The sequence below is a fragment of the Neofelis nebulosa genome, chromosome 16, assembly GCF_028018385.1.
Source record: "Neofelis nebulosa isolate mNeoNeb1 chromosome 16, mNeoNeb1.pri, whole genome shotgun sequence".
NCBI classification, from domain to species: domain Eukaryota; kingdom Metazoa; phylum Chordata; class Mammalia; order Carnivora; family Felidae; genus Neofelis; species Neofelis nebulosa.
This window is the reverse complement of record NC_080797.1, coordinates 52,017,084-52,035,881: the sequence shown is the minus strand read 5'-3', so window position 1 is coordinate 52,035,881 and position 18,798 is coordinate 52,017,084.

Here is an 18,798-nt window from a genome sequence, read left to right as displayed (position 1 = left end):
CCCCTAGGCAGAGTATGCTTCTGGACCTAGGCAGCACAGAAGGGGCTCTTTCAAGGTCCACTGCATCAGGTCCAGGTTCCAAACACGTGCCAAATATCTAGCAGCCTAACCCCTTGCCTCTGCATCAATGGTGCATCTCTTTCCTGATGGGAAAGACAGGAGAAACCAGCAAAACCCTTTCTGCCTCTCTTTCTGAAGGAAGAAAACACACCTCCTGCAGAATTGCCTGCTCCGGTGTAGCCAGTGGAGGTTTCCTTTCACCACACCCTCACGGGTATCTTCCTGCCCACACAGTCAGCCTGCCAGGCGATAGCAGGAGGCCCTGAATTCTAACCCTACCCATTCACTTCTGTAATGAAAAGCTTTGGTCCTCGGGGTGTCAACTTGCATGTTATTGCTCTTGTGTTCAAAGTAGGATCAGTGTGGGGGCCATTCTGAGCCAGAGCCTGAGAAATGTACTCTGAACTACATGTTTGCAGGCTCCATGGGTCTGTGTGAGGTACACAGTCCAGGTCCAAAAATTGGTGTGGGGTTGCCAGTTAGTTCCTGAGCCAAATGGCCACGATCAGTGTCTGGTATCCCAGACGGTAGCCCGTCTGTCCCCGGGGCCTTGGTGCTTAGTCAGCTAGAGTCATGGCAGGGATGGGTAGCCAGCTGGTCACCCTCCCCTGGCTACCAGAGGTGCCTTCCTCCTGCTGAGTAGATGGCTCATGCATGTGCACTCTGCCTAAGCCCCTGGATGGTGCCCAAAGTGACGTTGTAGTAAATGTTGGAGCCAGGCCAGGTTCTAACCAGTTGATCATCAGCCTGCGGCCCCAAGCAGCCACAGCGGAATCACTGCTGCCACTGTCCTCTGAAGGAAAGGGCAAGAAACAGACCCAGGTCCAGGGAATTCCCTCTCTTTCTAAAGGAGGAAGGCAGGCCCCTTGTTCACAGAGCTCCCGGGTATAGCCAGTAAAGGGCCCCTTCACCAAAGCCCACAGGTGTTGCTTATCCCTGAGACAGCCAGCTTGCTAGCCTTTTGCTGTAGTCACTGCATTACCACCACAGCCCTTTCTGATTCCTACTTAAGACCTCTGGCCCTCCGTGAATCTATTTTCACCACTTTGCTCTAGTTTCAAAGTAGTTCCTCGCTGGGTGCATTCCATCTTCCATGTTTTCAGAGGCTGGTCCCTGGTGTTCAGCTGGGTATCCTAGTCCCATTTTTGTGACCGTGTCTAGGTGAGGTCACAGGGTCCCTGGCAAGTTGCTGTCAAAACCATGCAGTCATTCAGGGGCCTAGGCCATTGGAAAGGCCCAGATTAGAACATTGGCAATTTTTCTGGTCCAGAGGATGGAAAGGGGGCTGGCCACCTACTGTGTGGAGGGAACACGAAGCTACACAGCCCCTTTCCAGATTGACCCCATTCCTATTGAAATATTGAAAAATGAGGCCCTGGTTATAGCCACTCCCTTCCCAAGGCTTTATGTCTAACTATGTCCCCGTGTAGATTTAGGAGCCATTGGAGCTGAGACTCACTAAACCCACACCCAGGGATTTGTTTTCACACCACCCTATGCGTGTTGGACAGGGTCCCCAAGCAAGGCAAGCCAGCCCCTGCTAATGGCTGTACTTGCCCTGACTCAGACTTGGGTTTACCTTCCTTCTGGGGCACAGAGGGGCCAGTGGGACCCAGGGGGCATAGGTGGTGGGTGCAGGTCCAAAGCACAAGGAGGTTCCTGGGACAGGTGCCAAGGCATGAACAGCCCTGTGCGTCAAGGCAGTGCCCGAGCAACCTCAGTGGTCCAGCAAAGCCATTCGGTGCTCATGGTGTGGCAACCTTGGCATTGGCCTGTGCATTGCTGTCCTCCTTCAGCATACTCCACAATAGCCACAGTGAGAGTTCTGGCTGCAAGGACTAGGTCCACAGCCGCCCTTGCAAGGACTGTGGTAGAAGGCAGGGACTGGCACCTAGGGTGGAGCCGATTGGGGCAGCACCTGGTGTTTGCCTCCTTACCAGTTCACTTCTCCCAGCCCCTGTTTGGAGCACTAAAGGCCTCTCACATGTGTACCCTCACAGCAAATGGATAGTTATGGTGGGTTGTGTTGATGAAAGCCAGGATTCACCTCTAAGAAGGATGTACTGAGTCGCGGTGTTGGCCAGCGTGCCATATGCCTGCAAGAAATGCAGCGGTTGGTAACAGCAGAGCGTTGCCTCGTCTGTTCACATATCATTCAGGTTGCCCTGTTTTAAAAGGAATAGATCTTGTCCTGAGTATCATTCAGAGAGTGTAACAACTTCCCATTTTACGTTACTTCTTGCCTTATCCAGAGGCTGGAAAACGCGAGAGGCTCTAGTAGGGTGACGGAGATATAAGTTGTTGAGGGAGAATCAAGGCCAGTTGACCCATTATGATTAGGTGGAACTCTGGAGAATCCCAACACTCTACAGGAGAACGCGGAAAACATTTGTTCTTAGCGGTTGTCTAACTAAGGGGACTTAGCTCATCATAATTCGAGGTGCCCCCAGAGCACTCTCGTCCTTTCTTCTCGAGGCTGCGCCAAGGATGGCCCATGGGTCCAGCAGGCACCTACTCATTTCAGGCATTCCTTGCCCATGTTTGGGCCATTGAGCATGCAGCCAAACAAATGGATGCGGGTGCCCCATGGCAGAGCTGTCTCTACCCCTTTCCTACTTTCTCCATCGTCACTTCCCTAGGGTCTACTTTTTCTTGAAAACATCATCAGTGTGTATGTGCCAAGGCACATGTGGGGAAAGTAAACTGGATAGTAAAATGACCGCACTTGGACAGCAAGTGAGCATGATTAGAATGCTCAGAATATGAGACTTTCTCCTTTCTAAACTCTATTGGTCGTGACCTGCACCCAATCATGATACCTGTGGTCCTGCGGGCCATCTGTGCCCCAGATGGAAGGTAAATCCAAGACGGGTAAGTGCAAGTGCTGTCTCAAGGAGTGGTTGAGCTGCTTTGCTGGGCCCCACCTGCGACGTGCCCAGGCCGGTGTGAAAATGTATCCCTGGGCACGGGTCGAGTGAGTGACAGCTCTATGGCTCCTAAGTCAAAACAGGGAAATTGGTAAAGAAACATGGGAGGGCCACACGAGGACCCAGGTTCCACATGTCCGGATATTTCTCTGGGAAAAAGGCTCTGAATGGCACCCAGAGACAAGGGTCTTTGTATACCGAAAAAACGGGACTCATTGAAACCGAAATGTGAATGGCCAAAGTGATTCATTACTGAAGAGACAGGGACGCAGGTGAGAATGAAGTGTCTAGAATGACAATTTCCTGGCAAGGTCCTGCGTAAGGAGGAAGAACACCTGAGGCGAGAGAAAAACTCAAACTCTAAAGGGAAAACCTCTGGAAAGTCCAGTCTGCAATGGGTCTGCCTGTGTCCTTCTGCAACAGAGGGACAGCTTCTGGCCTTGGCTGTTTTTCCTGCCGTGCCCATCAGGAGACAGAGGCAGCAGGGATTCAGGGGTACTGGGTCCTTGCTCCAGGCTGTCGCTCAAGTGTTTGCAACCGTTTCTATTATGCATTCGATGGTGACGGGCCACTGTCTGCACTGACCAGGTCCTGGAACATAGCTCGTATGCGTGGATTGTGTGTTCTTCAGAATCTGAGGCCAAGCAGTAAGTAGTCTCTGAGAGCAGGGCTATCTTTCCTGTGGGTTGTCAGAAAATAATTTCCCTTGGTGGGCACGGAAGCAGCGTGAGAACTCACCATGCATGCCTGGGAGCTCACTGTGTGACTGACAGCCTCACTGGCTCACCCGGGCTGCAAACCAAGTCCTAGTTAGCACATAGCATTGGCATGGGAATGGCTCTAAGGACAACGAGAGTTTCCTTTCAGATGAGAATGGGAGAAGGCTGAGAGGGAAATGTGTGGCGCCATTTGCCCTTGTCCCAGACGTGAGGTCAACTGCCTTCCCACACCCTTTGGCCCTAACTACACACAAATATCCTCTGTTGGGTACCTTCCCCTGACCTACATCTCTTGTTGTCAATTTAGATCTGGAAGGCATGTTGCAAGGCTCCTAGCGCCCAACTTATTGTGCTGTCAAAAGAACACATCCAGAATCCCCAATTAAAATCAGAGGGAATTGCTCTGAACCATGGGCCCTGATGTGGCCTTGGAAGATTCTCATTTTAGAAAGGGTAAAAGGGGGCACGTGGATGACTCATTCCCCTAAACCTCAACTCTTGGCTTCTGCTCAGGTCATGGTCTCCCAGTTCTCGAGTTCGGGTCCCTAGTCGGGCTTCGTGCTGAGAGCTCAAAGCCTGGAGCCTTCTTCAGAGTCTTTTTTTTCTGTGTGTGTGTGTGTGTGTGTGTGTGTGTGTGTGTTTATTTTTTTATTTTTTAATATATGAATTTTACTGTCAAACTGGTTTCCATACAACACCCAGTGCTCATCCCAAAAGGTGCCCTCCTCAATACCCATCAACCACCCTGCCCTCCCTCCCACCCCCATCAACCCTCTGTTTGTTCTCAGTTTTTAACAGTCTCTTATGCTTTGGCTCTCTCCCACTCTAACCTCTTTTTTTCTCCTTCCCCTCCCCCATGGGTTTCTGTTACGTTTCTCAGGATCCAAATAAGAGTGAAAACATATGGTATCTGTCTTTCTCTGTATGGCTTATTTCACTTAGCATCAAACTCTCCAGTTCCATCCACGTTGCTACAAAAGGCCATATTTCATTTTTTCTCATTGCCACGTAGTATTCCATTGTGTATATAAACCACAAGTTCTTTATCCATTCATCAGTTGATGGACATTTAGGCTCTTTCCAAAATTTGGCTATTGTTGAGAGTGCTGCTATAAACATTGGGGTACAAGTGCCCCTATGCATCAGTACTCCAGTATCCCTTGGATAAATTCCTAGCAGTGCTATTGCTGGGTCATAGGGTAGGTCTATTTTTAATTTTCTGAGAAACCTCCACACTGCTTTCCAATGCGCCTGCAACAATTTGCATTCCCACCAACAGTGCAAGAGGGTTCCCGTTTCTCCACATCCTCTCCAGCATCTATAGTCTCCTGATTTCTTCATTTTGGCCACTCTGACTGGCGTGAGGTGGTATCTCAGTGTGGTTTTGCTTTGTATTTCCCTGATAAGGAGCGACGTTGAACATCTTTGCATGTGCCTGTTGGCCATCCGGATGTCTTCTTTAGAGAAGTGTCTATTCATGTTTTCTGCCCATTCCTTCACTGGGTTATTTGTTTTTCGGGTGTGGAGTTTGATGAGCTCTTTATACATTTTGGATACTAGCCCTTTGTCCGATGTGTCATTTGCAAATATCTTTTCCCATTCCTTTGGTTGCCTTGTAGTTTTGTTGGTTGTTTCCTTTGCTGTGCAGAAGCTTTTTATCTTCATAAGGTCCCAGTAATTCACTTTTGCTTTTAATTCCCTTACCTTTGGGGATGTGCCGAGTAAGAGATTGCTACGGCTGAGGTCAGAGAGGTCTTTTCCTGCTTTCTCCTCTAAGGTTTTGATGGTTTCCTGTCTCACATTCAGGTTCTTTATCCATTTTGAGTTTATTTTTGTGAATGGTGTGAGAAAGTGGTCTAGTTTCAACCTTCTGCATGTTGCTGTCCAGTTCTCCCAGCACCATTTGTTAAAGAGACTGTCTTTTTTCCATTGGATGTTCTTTCCTGCTTTGTTAAAGATGAGTTGGCCATACGTTTGTAGGTCTAGTTCTGGGGTTTCTATTCTATTCCATTGGTCTATGAGTCTGTGTTTATGCCAATGCCATGCTGTCTTGATGATTTCAGCTTTGTAGTAGAGGATAAAGTCTGGGATTGGGATGCCTCCTGCTTTGGTCTTCTTCTTCAAAATTACTTTGGCTCTTTGGGGCCTTTTGTGGTTCCATATGAATTTTAGGATTTCTTGTTCTAGTTTCGAGAAGAATGCTGGTGCAATTTTGATTGGGATTGCATTGAATGTATAGATCGCTTTGGGTAGTATTGACATTTTGACAATATTTATTCTTCCAATCCATGAGCAGGGAATGTCTTACCATTTCTTTCTATCTTCTTCAATTACCTGCATAAGCTTTCTATAGTTTTCAGCATACAGATCTTTTACATCTTTGGTTAGATTTATCCCTAGGTATTTTATGCTTCTTGGTGCAATTGTGAATGGGATCAGTTTCTTTATTTGTCTTTCTGTTGCTTCATTGTTAGTGTATAAGAATGCAACTGATTTCTGTACAGTGATTTTGTATCCTGCAACTTTGCTGAATTCATGTATCAGTTCTAGCAGACTTTTGGTGGAGTCTATCGGATTTTCCATGTATAATATCATGTCATCTGCAAAAAGCGAAAGCTTGACTTCATCTTTGCCAATTTTGATGGCTTTGATTTCCTTTTGTTGTATGATTGCTGATGCTAGAACTTCCAGCACTATGTTAAACAACAGCGGTGAGAGTGAGCATCTCTGTCGTGTTCCTGATCTCAGGGAAAAAGCTCTCAGTTTTTCCCCGTTGAGGATGATGTTAGCTGTGGGCTTTTCATAAATGGCTTTTATGATCTTTAAGTATGTTCCTTCTATCCCGACTTTCTCCAGGGTTTTTATTAAGAAAGGGTGCTGGATTTTCTCAAAGGCCTTTTCTGCTTCGATTGACAGGATCATATGGTTCTTCTCTTTTTTTTTTTTTGTTAATGTGATGTATCACGTTGATCGATTTGCGAATGTTGAACCAGCCCTGCATGCCAGGAATGAATCCCACTTGATCATAGTGAATAATTCTTTTTATATGCTGTTGAATTCGATTTGCTAGTATCTTATTGAGAATTTTTGCATCCATATTCATCAGAGATATTGGTCTGTAGTTCTCTTTTTTTACTGGGTCTCTGTCTGGTTTAGGAATCAAAGTAATACTGGCTTCATAGAATGAGTCTGGAAGTTTTCCTTCCCTTTCTATTTCTTGGAATAGCTTGAGAAGGATAGGTATTATCTCTGCTTTAAACGTCTGGTAGAACTCCCCTGGGAAGCCATCTGGTCCTGGACTCTTATCTGTTGGGAGATTTGTGATAACCGGTTCAATTTCTTCGCTGGTTATGGGTCTGTTCAAGCTGTCTATTTCCTCCTGATTGAGTTTTGGAAGAGTGTGGGTGTTTAGGAATTTGTCCATTTCTTCCAGGTTGTCCAATTTGTTGGCATATAATTTTTCATAGTATTCCCTGATAATTGTTTGTATCTCTGAGGGATTGGTTGTAACAATTCCATTTTCATTCATGATGTTATCTATTTGGGTCATCTCCCTTTTCTTTTTGAGAAGCCTGGCTAGAGGTTTGTCAATTTTGTTTATTTTTTCAAAAAAACCAACTCTTGGTTTCGTTGATCTGCTCTACAGTTTTTTTAGATTCTATATTGTTTATTTCTGCTCTGATCTTTATGATTTCTATTCTTCTGCTGGGTGTAGGCTGCCTTTGCTGTTCTGCTTCTATTTCCTTTAGGTGTGCTGTTAGATTTTGTATTTGGGAGTTTTCTTGTTTCTTGAGATAGGCCTGGATTGCAATGTATTTTCCTCTCAGGACTGCCTTCGCTGCATCCCAAAGCGTTTGGATAGTTGTATTTTCATTTTCGTTTGTTTCCATATATTTTTTAATTTCTTGTCTAATTGCCTGGTTGACCCACTCCTTCGTCAGTAGGGTGTTCTTTCCGCTGCCGGAGGTTTGGCTCGGCAGAAGCACAGAGTTGGGTGTTTGCGCTGAGGGAGCAAGTTCCCTGGCAAGAACTGGTTTCCCTTTGGGATTCTGGCTGGGGGATGGGTGGGTGTGATGGCACTGGCGAGCGCCTTTTTTCCCCGCCAAGCTGAGCTCTGCCGTCCCTGGGCTCAGCAGCTCTCCCTCCCTTTGTCCTCCAGCCTTCCCGCTTTCTGAGCAGAGCTGTTAACTTATGACCTCCCAAATGCTAAGTCGTGCTTGCTGTCGGAACACAGTCCTTCTGGCCCCTCCGCTTATCCCAGCCAGACTCGGGGACTCTGCTTGGCCAGCGAGCCGCCGCTCCACCCCGGCTCCCTCCCGCCAGGCCTTGGAGCACGCACCGCCTCGCCACCCTTCCTACACTCTTCCGTGGGCATCTCGTCTGCTCTTGGCTCCGGAGACTCTGTTCTGCTAATCCTCTGGCGGTTTTCTGGGTTCTTAAGGCAGGTGTAGGTGGAATATAAGTGATCAGCAGGATGAGCGGTGAGCCCAGCGTCCTCCTACGCCGCCATCTTCCGGAACTCCTGCTTCAGAGTCTTTGTCTCTCTCTCAGCCCTTTTCTGCTTGCAATGTCCCTCTCTCTTTCTCTCACTCACTCTGTCAAAAGTGAAATAAATGTTTTAAACTGTTAAAAGATATGGGGGTACGGGGGCTCTTGGGTGACTCCCTGGTTCAACATTGCTTCATTGCTAAAGTCATGATCTTATGGTTTGCAAGCCCTCCCCCACCTCAGTTCTCTCCTGTGAGCAGGGAGACGCCTTGGGATCATCTGTCCCACTCTACCCATCACTGCCTGCTCTCTCTGTCTCTGTCTGCCTCTCCTCTCTCTTCCTCTCTGTCTCTACCTCTGTCTGAAAAGTAATAACAACACACAAAAGAGAGGACAATGGTGGAATAGTTACATAGAGACACAGTGTTCCTATGAGAGATACAAATGGGATAATTTTGTGGATGAAATGGCTCCTACAATCTCCTGGCAAGCTGACTGTGTCAGGAATGAGAAACACCTATGGGCAAGGGCAAAGGGAAACGTCCAGTGTTTGCAGTAGGAATCTTCATGGCAAGATACCTTATTCTTAATCGGGAAAGAGAAGAAAAGCTTCGGGAGTTCACTCTTTTCCTTTTGATCAAAGGAGAGAGGCAGCAGTGTTACCAGGGGCGTGGTGTTGTGTTCAAGTGTTTTGAACTGGCCTGTGGTGCAGTAGTTCTTGAATGGTGTCGTTCAGTGCTAACAAGGTCCTCGCGACTGGTGCCCACTGGGGAGCCAACTGGTCTTCAGAGTGAAAGCATCCTTAACATGCAGGGAGGGAGACACGTTGGCTAACCAACATTTCTTTTCTCAGCCAGCCAGACACCAAGTACTCCCAGGAAGGCAATCTTTCCTGGGGGATATCAGAAACGGATTGCTCTTGGTTTAGCCCAGACAAGAGTCAGAGCTCATTAGGAATGCCTGGGCACTCCCTATGTGTGGGATGGCCTCCTTGGCCTTGCCTGGGACCCAAGACGTAATTATCAATACAGCCAGGGAATTGGAATGGCTACACACACGGCCAAAGACTTTCATTTCAGCGGAGAATGAGATAAAGTTGAGAAGCAACTGTCCAGCTCCATGTGCCTCTTGTCCCAGAAGTAAGGATAGCTCCCTCCTGATCCCTCTGACCCTGGGTACACACATATATTCCTGCTGGGCACCTTGAAACGCCATGGGCTTATCTTTGCCAACAGGGTACTGAAAGGCAATTTATTTTATTTTATTTTATTTTATTTTACGTTTTGAGTTCCATCCAAATTAGTTAGCCTCTAGTGCAACAATGATTTCAAGAGTAGATTCCTTAACACTTCTTACCCAGTTAGCCCACACCCCCTCCCACAACACCTCCAGGGACCCTCTGTGTGTTCTACATATTTAAGAGTCTCTTATGTTTTGGCCCCCTCCCTCTTTGTACATTATTTGTGCCTCCCTTCCTTTATCTTCATCTGTTCTGTGTCTTAAAGGCCTCAGATGAGTGAAGTCGCTTGATAGTTGTGTTTCACTGACTGACTACTTTCGCGTACCATAAAACCTTCTAGTTCTATCAATGTAGCTGCACAAGGCAAGATGACATTCTTTGTGACTGATGAGCAACACTCCATTGTATATATCGACCACACCTTCTTTATCCATTCATCCATCGATGGACATTTGGGCTCTTTCCATACTGTGGCTGTTGCTGACAGTGCTGTTAGAAAAGTTGGGGCGCATGTGCCCTTTCGAAACAGCCTTCCTGTTTCCCTTGGATAAATACCTAGTAGTGCAATTGCTGGGTCGTAGGGAGGTTCCATTTTTAATTTTTGAGTAATGTCCAGGGTGGCTGCCCCGCTTGCATTCCCACCAGCAATGCAAAGAGATCCTTTTTCTCCACAGCCTCGCCAACCTCAGATGTTGCCTCCGTTGTCAATGTTGGTCTTTCTGGCAGGTATAAGGTGGTATCCCGTTGTGGTTTTGATGTGTAATTCCCTGATGATGAGTGATGTTGAGCATTTTTTTCATGTGTCGGTTGGCCATCTGCAAGTCTTCTTTGGAGCAGTGTCTCTCCATGTCTTTGGCTCATTTCTTCACTGGAGTGTTTGTTTTTGGGGTGTCGACTTTGATAAGTTCTTTCTAGATTTTGGATACGAACCCTTTATCTGATATGTCGTTGGCACATAGCTTCTCCCATTCTCTCGGTCGCCCTTTACTATTGAGGACTGTTTCCTTCGCTGTGCAGAAGCGTGTTATTTTGATGAAGCCCCGATAGTGCATTTTCCCTTTTGCCTCCTGAAAGGCAATTTTTCAGCATATCCTGTGGCCCAGCATATCCCAGAGTGACAAGAACGGGGCCAGAATCCCTAGATAAACGTAGAGGAAATGGCTCTGGGACAGTGTGCCTGAATGGACAACAGGGACAACCGCGCTTGGAAAAGAGCAACAGCGTGGGGGAGAATACACAGAAGGCCAAAGTTCTTTATGAACCAAAGAGAATGGCATATAACAAAAAATAAATGACGCGACTAGCAGAATCTCCTGGCAAGATGGTTGTCTCAGCAGTAAGAACACTGTGGGGGCTACAACAAAGGAGACCTCCTGCGTTGTTCCTTCCAAAAGAGATGGAAAGTTTCTGGCATTGGATTTTTCTTTTTTTTTTTTTTTCTTTTTTGCCCTCTCCTCTGAGACAGTCATTCTATACAGTTAGCAGCTTGTAGGTTGTGGCTGACCCTCAAGTGTTTGGAAAGTGCCTCTGTTGTACTGGTGCTTGCATGGGCTCTTCCTGCACATTCTGCAGGGCCTGAAGGATTCTGCAAATGGGTGAACTGTCTACTCTTCAGAACGCGGGCATCTGCAGAAGAGAGTGTTACAATTCTGCTATTCCCATGCCAACTTGTCTTCAATATGTGTCTGTGCGAGGGGGGATGTGTAGGTGGGACAGGGGAGATCAGTGGATCCTTTTGTGTAGCAGATACTGAATGCTTTCAGACAGCATTGGAGCAACATGGGAACTTTCCACCAATCCCTGGTTTTCCACTGAGTTATTGACAGGGCAATTGTGCCGAGTGGAACCAGCATATAAATAGATGAACCACAAGGGATGGGCACATGGATGGCTCAGTCGGTTAAGTGGTTGAGTCGTGATTTCAGCTCAAGTCATGATTTCATCCTTGTGAGGCCATGCCCCGCATCAGGCTTTGTGCTCACAACATGGAGCCCGCTTCGGGTCGGGTGTCTCCCTCTCTCTGTCCCTACCCCACCCCTGCTAGCACTCTCTCTCCCTCTGTCTCTCTCTCTGTGTCTCTCTCTCTCTCATTCCCACTCAAAAATGAAAAATGTTTGAAATCAGGATTCACAAAGGAAAGCAAACCAGTGACAGAATGGGAATGGACACATGGAAGGCCAAAGTTCCTCCTGAACTAGGAGAATGAGAGCAAGCAAAGAGTAGAGTGACTAGTAGAATTTATGTGAAGCTGGCTGTCCTCAGAATAGGAAGCACCTCTGCAGTGGGGAAGGGGGAATACAACCCCTGTTTTTACCTGGAAGCCCAGTCCAGAGGAAATCTCCTTCTGGAATTCAAATGAGAACGGGATACAACTGAAAAAGTACCGTATGGCTCACAGTTTCCTTGTTGCAGAAGTAAGACTGGTTTTCTAACTCCTCTGGGCCCGCATACAGGCCTACATTCTGTGCTGGGCCCCTCCACTAGGCTAGGTTTCCTGATGTTCGCATGGTTCTCAAACACACGAGATGAGAGGCCCCGTAGTCCAAACTATCCCAGAGTCCAGAGAACTGACCCAAACCCTCACCTAAAATGAAAAAGAATTGGTCCTAATATGTGGACCCAAATGCCTACCAGCTGAAATGTACTTTGAGAAAAGACCAGAAATGGTCGTGGATACACAGAGGCCCAACGATCTTTCTTACCCAGTAGACAAGGAAAAAGCCAAGGATAAAGCGACGAGCATAACCTCAAATATAAGCCACTCCAACGAGTTGCACCTAGAGAAATGTCCCTTGACTAAACCTGATGCCCCAACTGCAAGCAGTGTTTATCTAGAAGGTTGGTATGCCCGGAATTCTTCTGGCCATTGCCTTTCCTCCTGTCCTGTCCATCAAGTATAGATGGACTCTACAGTATTCCTTCAGTGATTGAAGGTGGGCTTGTGGACCTTCAAGTGTTTGGATCCTGGCTCTGGTGCAGGTAGAGCATCTGTAATGTAGAGCCTTGGTCTCCCTTGGAGCCATTGCCACCAATTTGTTATTTTCCAAGCCTTGGGACACATTGCGGGATGCCTGGGCTTTCACTCCCTTCACCTAAGCCGAGCCCAAAGGTTGGCACTAAGCTCTCGCGCTGGTCCTGTGCTATGGGTGAGCAAACAGTAACTTCCAGTGTAAGGAAGGATTTCCCTCTTGTCTCCCCCTGAGTGCTTGGTGCTTGGCCAGCTCTGGGAAAGGGCAGTGAAGGGTGGACCTCCCTTCATTTGGACTCACAGATGGTTCCCCTGGCAGACTATGCTTCTGGACATGGGCAGCACAGAAGGGACTCCTTCAAGGACCACTTCATCAGGTCCAGGTTGCAAACACGTGCGAAACATCTAGCAGCAGAACCCCTTGCCTCTGCATCAATGGTGCAACTCTTTCCTGATGGGACGGACGGGACAAACGAGCAAATCCTTTTCTGCCTCTCTTTCTGAAGGAAGAAAACACATCTCCTGCAGAATTGCATGCTAAGGTGTAGCCAATGGAGGGTTCCGTTTACCGCACCCTCACGGGTTTCTTCCTGCCCACACAGTCAGCCTGCCAGGTGATAGCAGGAGGCCCTAAATTCTAACACAACCCATTCATTTCTGTAATGATAAGCTTTGGTCCTCTGGGTGTCAACTTGCATGTTATTGCTCTTGGGTTCACACTAGGATTTGTCTCAGGGCCATTCTCAGCCAGAGCCTAAGAAATGTACTCTGAACTACATGTTTGCAGGATCCATGGGTCTGAATCAGGTACACAGTCCAGGTCCAAAAATTGGTGTGGGGTTGCCAGTGATTTCTTGAGCCAACTGACCGCGATCACTGTCTGGCATCCCAGACGGTAGCCCGTCTGTCCCCAGGGCCATGGTGCTTAGTCAGCTAGAGTCATGGCAGGGAAGGGTAGCCAGCTGGTCACCCTCTCCTGGCTACCAGAGGTGCCTTCCTCTTGCTGAGTAGAAGGCTCATGCATGTGCACTCTGCCTAAGCCACTGGATGGTGCCCAAAGGGACGTTGTAGTAAATATTGGAGCCAGGCCAGGTTCTAACCTGTTGATCATCAGCCTGGGGCCCAAAACAGCCACAGCTTTATCACTGCAGCCACTTTCCTCTGAAGGAAAGGGCAAGAAACAGACCCAGGTCCAGGGAATTCCCTCTCTTTCTAAAGGAGGAAGGCAGGCCCCTTTTTCACAGAGCTCCCGGGGATAACCAGTAAAGGGCCCCTTCACCAAAGCCCACAGGTGTTGCTTACCCTGAGACAGCCAGCTTGCCAGCCTTTTGCTGCAGTCACTGCATTACCACCACAGCCCTTTCTGATTCCTACTTAAGACCTCTGGCCCTCCGTGAATCTATTTTCACCACTTTGCTCTAGTTTCAAAGTAGTTCCTCGCTGGGTGCATTCCTCCTTCCATGTTTTCAGAGGCTGGTCCCTGGTATTCAGCTGGGTATCCTAGTCCCATTTTTGTGACCGTGTCTAGGTGAGGTCACAGGGTCCCTGGCAAGTTGCTGTCAAAACCATGCAGTCATTCAGGGGCCTAGGCCATTGGAAAGGCCCAGATTAGAACATTGGCAATTTTTCTGGTCCAGAGGATGGAAAGGGGGCTCTCCACCTACTGTGTGGAGGGAACACGAAGCTACACAGCCCCTTTCCAGATTGACCCCATTCCTATTGAAATATTGAAAAATGAGGCCCTGGTTATGGCCACTCCCTTCCCAAGGCTCTATGTTTAACTATGTCCCCGTGTAGATTTAGGAGCCATTGGAGCTGTGACTCACCAAACCCAAACCCATATATTGATTTTCACACCACCCTATGCGTGTTGGACATGGTCCCCAAGCAAGGCAAGCCAGCCCCTGCTAATGGCTGTACTTGCACTGACTCAGACTTGGGTTTACCTTCCTTCTGAGACACAGAGGGGCCAGTGGGACCCAGGGGGCATAGGTGGTGGGTGCAGGTCCCCAGCACAAGGAGGTTCCTGGGACAGGTGCCAAGGCATGAACAGCCCTGTGCGTCAAGGCAGTGCCCGAGCAACCTCAGTGGTCCAGCAAAGCCATTCGGTGCTCATGGTGTGGCAACCTTGGCATTGGCCTGTGCATTGCTGTCCTCCTTCAGCATACTCCACAATAGCCACAGTGAGAGTTCTGGCTGCAAGGACTAGGTCCACAGCCGCCATTGCAAGGACTGTGGTAGAAGGCAGGGACTGGCACCTAGGCTGGAGCCGATTGGGCAGCACCTGGTGTTTGCCTCCTTACCAGTTCACTTCTCTCAGCCCCTGTTTGGAGCACTAAAGGCCTCTCACATGTGTACCCTCACAGCAAATGGATAGTTATGGTGGGTTGTGTTGATGAAAGCCAGGATTCACCTATAAGAAGGATGTACTGAGTCGCGGTGTTGGCCAGCGTGCAATATGCCTGCAAGAAATGCAGAGGTTGGTAACAGCACAGCGTTGCCTCGTCTGTTCACATATCATTCAGGTTGCCCTGTTTTAAAATGAATAGATCTTGCCCTGAGTATTATTCAGAGAGTGTAACAACTTCCCATTTTACGTTCGTTCTTGCCTTTTCCAGAGGCTCGAAAACGCGAGAGGCTATGGTAGGGTGACGGAGATATAAGTCGTTGAGGGAGAGTCAAGGCCAGTTGACCCATTATGATTAGATGGAACTCTGGAGAAACCCAACACTCTACAGGAGAACGCTGAAAGCATTTGTTCTGTAGCTGTTGTCTAACTAAGGGGACTTAGCTCATCATAATTCGCGGTGCCCCCAGAGCACCCTCGTCCTTTCTTCTGGAGGCTGCGCCAAGGATGGCCCATGGGTCCAGCAGGCACCTACTCATTTCAGGCATTCCTTGTCCATGTTTGGGCCATTGAGCATACAGCCAAGCAAATGGATGCAGCTGCCCTATGGCAGAGCTGTCTCTACCCCTTTGCTTCTTTCTCCCTAGCCACTTCCGTAGGGTCTACTTTTTCTTGAAATCATCATCAGTGTGTATGTGCCAAGGCACATGTGTGGAAAGTAAACTCGATAAGAAAATGACCGCACATGGACAGCAAGTGAGCATGATTAGAATGCTCAGAATATTAGACTTTCTCCTTTCTAAACTCTATTGGTCGTGACCTGCACCCAATCATGATACCTGTGGTCCTGCGGGCCATCTGTGCCCCAGATGGAAGGTAAATCCAAGACGGGTAAGTGCAAGTGCTGTCTCTAGGAGTGGTTGAGCTGCTTTGCTGGGCGCCACCAGCGACGTGCCCAGGCCGTTGTGAAAATGTATCCCTGCGCACGGGTCGAGTGAGTGACAGCTCTATGGCTCCTAAGTCATAACAGGGAAATTGGTAGATAAAGAAATATGGGAGGGCCACAGGAGGACCCAGGTTCCACATGTCCGGATATTTCTCTGGGACACAGGCTCTGAATGACACCCAGAGACAAGGGTCTTTGTATACCGAAAAAAGGGTATTCATGGAAACGGAAATGCGAATGGCCAAAGTGATTCATTACTGAAGAGACAGGGACACAGGTGAGAATGAAGTGTCTAGAATGACAATTTCCTGGCAAGGTGCTGCGTAAGGAGGAAGAACACCTGAGGCGAGAGAAAAACTAAAACTCTAAAGGGAAAACCTCTGGAAAGTCCAGTCTGCAATGGGTCTGCCTATGTCCTTCTGCAACGCATGGACAGCTTCTGGACCTGGCTGTTTTTCCTGCCATTGCCATCAGGAGACAGAGTCAGCAGGGATTCAGGGGTAGTGGGGCCATGCTCCAGGCTGTCGCTCAAGTGTTTGCAACCGTTTCTGTTATGCATTCGATGTTGAAGGACCACTGTCTGCACTGACCAGGTCCTGGAACATAGCTCGTATGCGTGGATAGTGTGCTCTTCACAATCTGAGGCCAAGTAGTAAGTGCTCTCTGAGAAAAGGGCTATCTTTCCTGTGGGTTGTCAGAAAATAATTTCCCTTGGTGGGCACGGAAGCAGCGTGAGAACTCACTATGCATGCCTGGGAGCTCACTGTGTGACTGACAGCCTCACTGGCTCACCCGGGCTGCAAACCAAGTCCTAGTTAGCACATAGCATTCGCATGGGAATGGCTCTAACGACATCGAAAGTTTCCTTTCAGATGAGAATGGGAGAAGGGTGAGAGGGAAATGTGTCGCGCCATTTGCCCTTGTCCCAGACGTGAGGTCAACTGCCTTCCCACACCCTTTGGCCCTAACTACACACAAATATCCTCTGTTGGGTACCTTCCCCTGACCTACATCTCATGTTGTCAATTTAGATCTGGAAGGCATGTTGCAAGGCTCCTAGGGCCCAACTTATTGTGCTGTCACAAGAACTCATCCAGAATCCCCAATTAAAATCAGAGGGAATTGCTCTGAACCATGGGCACTGATGTGCCCATGGAAGATTCTCATTTTAGCAAGGGCAAAAGGGGGCACGTGGATGACTCATTACCCTAAACCTCAACTCTTGGCTTTTGCTCAGCTCATGGTCTCCCAGTTCTCGAGTTCGGGTCCCTAGTGGGGCTCCGTGCTGAGAGCTCGAAGCCTGGAGCCTGCTTCAGAGTCTTTGTCTCTCTCTCACCCCTTTTCTGCTTGCAATATCCCTTTCTCTCTCTTTCTCTCACTCACTCTCTCAAAAGTGAAATAAATGTTGTAAACTGTTAAAAGACATGGGGCTACGGGGGTCTTGGGTGACTCATTGGTTCAACATTGCTTCATTGCTAAAGTCATGTTCTTATGGTTTGCAAGCCCTCCCCCACATCAGTTCTCTCCTGTGAGCAGGGAGACGCCTTGGGATCATCTGTCCCACTCTACCCCTCACTGCCTGCTCTCTCTGTCTCTCTCTCCCTCTCCTCTCTCTTTCTCTCTGTCTCTCCCTCTGTCTGAAAAGTAATAAAAACACACCAAAGAGAGGAAAATGGTGGAATAGGTACATAGAGACACAGTGTTCCTATGAGAGATGCAATGGGATAATTCTGTGGATGAAATGGCTCCTACAATCTCCTGGCAACCTGACTGTGTCAGGAATAGGAAACACCTATGGGCAAGGGCAAAGGGAAACCTCCACTGTTTGCAGTAGGAGTCTTCATGGCAAGATACCTTATTCTTACTCGGGAAAGAGAAGAAAAGCTTCGGCAGTTCACTCTTTTCCTTTTGATCAATGGAGAGAGGCAGCAGTGTTACCAGGGGCGTGGTGTTGTGTTCAAGTGTTTTGAACTGGCCTGTGGTGCAGTAGTTCTTGAATGGTGTCTTTCAGTGCTAACAAGGTCCTCGCGACTGGTGCCCACGGGGGAGCCAACTGGTCTTCAGAGTGAAAGCATCCTTAACGTGCAGGGAGGGTGACACGTTGGCTAACCATCATTTCTTCTCTCAGCCAGCCAGACACCAAGTACTCCCAGGAAGGTAATCTTTCCTGGGGGATATCAGAAACTGATTGCTCTTGGTTTAGCCCAGACAAGAGTCAGAGCTCATTAGGAATGCCTGGGCACTCCCTATGTGTGGGATGGCCTCCTTGTCCTTGCCAGGGACCCCAGACGTAATTATCAATACAGCCAGGGAATTGGAATGGCTACACACATGGCCAAAGGCTTTCATTTCAGCGGAGAATAAGATAAAGTTGAGAAGCAACTGTCCAGCTCCATGTGCCTCTTGTCCCAGAAGTAAGGATAGCTCCCTCCTGATCCCTCTGACCCTGTGTACACACATGCATTCCTGCTGGGCACCTTGAAACGCCCTGGGCTTATCTTTGCCAACCGTGTACTGAAAGGCAATTTATTTTTTTTCTTTTATTTTACGTTTTGAGTTCCATTCAAATTAGTTAGCCTCTAGTGCAACAATGATTTCAAGAGTAGATTCCTTAACACTTCTTACCCAGTTAGCCCACACCCCCTCCCACAACACCTCCAGGGACCCTCCGTGTGTTCTCCATATTTAAGAGTCTCTAATGTTTTGGCACCCTCCCTCTTTGGAGATTATTTGTGCCTCCCTTCCTTTATGTTCCTCTGTTCTGTGTCTTAAAGGCCTCAGATGAGTGAAGTCGCTTGATAGTTGTGTTTCTCTGACTGACTACTTTCGCGTACCATAACACCTTCTAGTTCTATCAATGTAGCTGCAAAAGGCAAGATGACATTCTTTGTGACTGCTGAGCAACACTCCATTGTATACATCGACCACACCTTCTTCATCCATTCATCCATTGATGGACATTTGGGCTCTTTCCATACGTTGGCTCTTGCTGACAGTGCTGTTATAAAAGTTGGGGCGCATGTGCCCTTCCGAAACAACCTTCCTGTCTCCCTTGGATAAATACCTAGTAGTGCAATTGCTGGGTCGTAGGGAGGTTCCATTT